Source organism: Aethalodelphis obliquidens, unplaced genomic scaffold, assembly GCF_003676395.1.
Source record: "Aethalodelphis obliquidens isolate GAN/ISIS:26980383/991018 unplaced genomic scaffold, ASM367639v1 scaffold67, whole genome shotgun sequence".
NCBI lineage: Eukaryota > Metazoa > Chordata > Mammalia > Artiodactyla > Delphinidae > Aethalodelphis > Aethalodelphis obliquidens.
This window is the reverse complement of record NW_020838011.1, coordinates 1019364-1022969: the sequence shown is the minus strand read 5'-3', so window position 1 is coordinate 1022969 and position 3606 is coordinate 1019364. Positions and strand designations below refer to the sequence as shown.

The 3606-nt window shown below is 47.3% G+C and overlaps 1 pseudogene; it reads left to right on the top strand.

The window, feature by feature from the left end:
* Nucleotides 1-475: 475 nt before the first annotated feature.
* LOC113611072 (zinc finger protein 154 pseudogene) lies at nucleotides 476-2706 on the top strand (annotated as a pseudogene).
* The last annotated feature ends 900 nt before the right edge of the window (nucleotides 2707-3606 follow it).

The window sequence follows — 3606 nt, the reverse complement described above, 5'->3', positions numbered from 1 at the left end:
GGGTTTCAAGTCCGTGTTCTACTGAACCTTATTCTATTAACACATTGGGAATGCAGTCTTAGAGATGATGGGCCTTACAGTTCTCACTCTGTAGCAAAGTGTCATTGAGACCATGTGTATATTTTCATCAACTACTTGTTTACACGTAAAATTCTTTGATTACATACAGAGTGTGCATATATGAGGTTTTTTTCCATTTTGGACTTACATTAAAAATCAGCAAGGTGGGAGGGTTTTCCAGCGTGGACAGTAGGCGACGTTTTGTAAACTCGGGTGTGTTTACCGGTGGTGAGCTTCGCAGCCCTGGGTCGGCGTGAGGTCAGGGAGCCAGGAGGGCGCTGTGCTGGCTGCTCTGAGGGGGGTCTGAGGCTCGGTGTGGGTGCCATCCGCCCTGACTCTGTCTCGGGGCTGGGACAGGGGCCACCGGGCCTGGGCCCCTGCTTCGCCCACAGACTGTGCTGGGAGGGCTGCACTGATGGGTCCGATTCAGGTTCCACATTCAGCAGAACCACTTACGAACTCTGCACCGGGCTCTGTGACCTTTGAGGACGTGGCTGTGTACTTTTTCCCAGGAGAAATGGAGGCTTCTTGATGAGGCCCAGAGACTCCTGTACCGTGATGTGATCCTGGAGACCTTTGCCACTTGTTGCGTCATTGGTTAGACAGTGACCACATCTCTATTACTGCTTCCTTGTCGGCTGTGCTGTGGTTGCCAAGGCTGAGACCTTCATCTTTTAGGTCCCATGTTGTTTTCCAACTGGAGCTGGGAGGTGAACCCTGGGTATGTGACAGAGTGGACATGACTCCAGGCACAGCTAGAGAGACCCAAAGTGGGACCTGCCTTGGTGATTGGCATCAGGAGGAAGAAGTGGTATCATGGCTGGGTTCAGATCATATCAGGAACACGTCCTGTGCCCCACAATGTTTTAGGGCCAAGGACAGTGACTGTGTGCCTCACTTCTATCTTTCCTACCCATTCTTCATACTTTGCTCATTCTGTCATTTCAACTCTGAATTCGAACCCAGGATTATCCCTCACCTGTCTGTCTTCCACTCTTTAGTGGTCTTCTCCATCCTCACTCTCATGTGCTCTCCAATATTGGCCTACCTTAACGTGTCATGAATTCCTCACCTATCCTTAAAATAGTCCTTGAACATAGCTACTCAGTGACAGTCAGATTTTCCTGTGCCCGGACACACCTTTCCACACAGCACATGTGTCACCAGCAGCCAAGGCCCTGGTGAAAACCATTCCCAGAGGAGTGAGTTGTGGGCCCCAGCTCCTCTGTGTGTTCCATCCCCTCCTGTGTCTTTCACCTGGGTGTTGGCATAGAGCAGAGGATGAGGAGACACTTTCTGAGCAGAAAGTTTCTGTAGAAGTGCCACCAATAAATACTTCAAAGACAGACTTGTCCACCCTGCAGTCCTATCCCTGGCAGAGGTTTCTGCCTGTACTTAGAAGGTGGTTTGCATCTAGCTGAGGACCTTGACACAAACCCTGGTCAGAAACTGTGTGGGACAGGTGTGAACTTTCACCAGCACAGTGGAGAGAAACTCTTTAGAAGAGACGTGGGTAAGACCTTTATGAAGAGCCACACAGTCCGTGCATGCAAGAAGTCTTTCACATGCCAGGAGTTTGGGAAGGATTTCCCTGGTACCTCTGGCCTTCTCCAGCACCAGGTCACTCCACAAAAGGACACCGAGTGTATGGAGGCCTCTCACAATGGACAAAGGCAGTATAAGTGCCATGAATGTAGGAAAGCCTTCTGCCAAAAGTCCAGGCTTGGACTCAGCACCAGGGTACACATTGGAGAGAGGCCTTATGAATGCTGCAAATGTGGGAAAACCTTCACCTGTAAACCCATACTATTTAAGCACCAGAGAATCCACAATGGAGAAAGGCCTTATGGGTGCAGTGAATGTGGTAAAGTCTTTAGATGCAACTCCAGCCTCATTACTCATAGAAGAATTCACACAGGGGAAAGGCCTTATGAGTGTAGAGAATGTGGGAAGTTCTTTAGCCAAAGCTCTCAACTTATTGTGCACCAGAGAATTCACAATGGAGTCAAGCCTTATGAGTGCAGTGAATGTGGGAAAACCTTCACCACTAAAAGCAAACTTGTTCAGCACCTCAGAGTCCACACGGGATAAAGGCCTTATGAATGTGAAGAATGCAGAAGAGCCTTCAGCTGTAAACACATGCTTGTTCAGCACCAGAGAATCCACACTGGAGAGAGGCCCTATGAGTGCAGTGAATGTAGGAATGTCTTTAGATACATCTCCAGTCTCATTAAACATAGAAGAATTCACACCAGGGAAAGGCCTTATGAGTGTAGTGAATGTGGAAAGTTATTTAGGCGAAGCTCCCACCTTAAAGTCCATCAGAGAATTCACACTGTAGCAAAGACTTATGAGTGCAGTGAATGTGGGAACCATTTTAGCCAAAACTCTAGTCTCATTTCACACCAGTGAGTTCACACTGGAGCAAAGGCTTATAAGTGTAGTGAATGTGGGAAACGTTTTAGCCAAAGCTCTACTCTTATTAAGCACCAGAGTTCACAATGGAGAAAAACCACGAGTGCACTAAATGTGAAGAATTCTTTAGCTAAAGCACCCAGCTTACTCAACGCCACAAAGTTCACATCACAGAAAGGCCTCAGCAGTGCAGTCAATGTGGAAACGTTTTCTGTCAAAGGTCTGCTCTGACTGAGCACCAGAAACTTAACAGCCCAGACAGACACTATGAGCGCAGTGAATGTAAGAAAGCTTTCAGCTGAAGGTCTAACCTCATTCATCACCAGAAAGTTCATACTGGAGAAAGGCCTTCAAATGAGACGAGGAGAGCAGTGAATGAGCTGTCTCCTTAGTTAATACATCATACTGAATAGGCTCTGTGAGGGAGTCATCAGCTGGAAGTTGAATGCCATACATCTGAACAGCCTTAGTGTGCAGATTGCCTATGAGTACCAGGTTCATAGGAAGCTTTTAAGGAGCTATGCTGTACTTTCTGACTTAATGTCACTGTGCATTTCTTACCTCTCCCAAGTGGCAGATCCCCATACTTGGCACCAGTCACCTCAGTATGATCAGGATAGGTAGAACTTTGTGCCCTCTTATCCCCTTAGAAATGCATCAATAGCCTGAGCACTTGGGTGTTGTCATTCTTTTTTGGTCCTGTCAGGACCAAAGCAGCTTTGACCATGGGAATCCAGTCTGGGTTCTGCTGGTGGCTCACAGAGCTTCAACTTCTTTGATGGCATTGTCTCATATCGTGCTCAGGATAGGTTTTTCTAGGTCCAAGTCACTCTGTTTGGGAATATCTGCCTCAGTTTGCTCTGCTCTATACCATAATAAAGACTATTATTTAAGCCACCTTTCATCTTGGGGTTTGTTCACTGTCCGACTGGTGTTGAGAACCAAATTGGACTGTCAGGATGATGACGCACAGGTTTTGTGAGTGTTCCAAACTTTGTATACCTCAGTGAGGATAGCATCTGGAAGAGAATAGTTTTCACTCCAGTTTCGGTCCAATTTGTTGTCCAAGGCCACCTAGGGTAGACTGCAGGGCTCTGTGGGACTAATGTTGAGTCCTGAATGTCACAATTT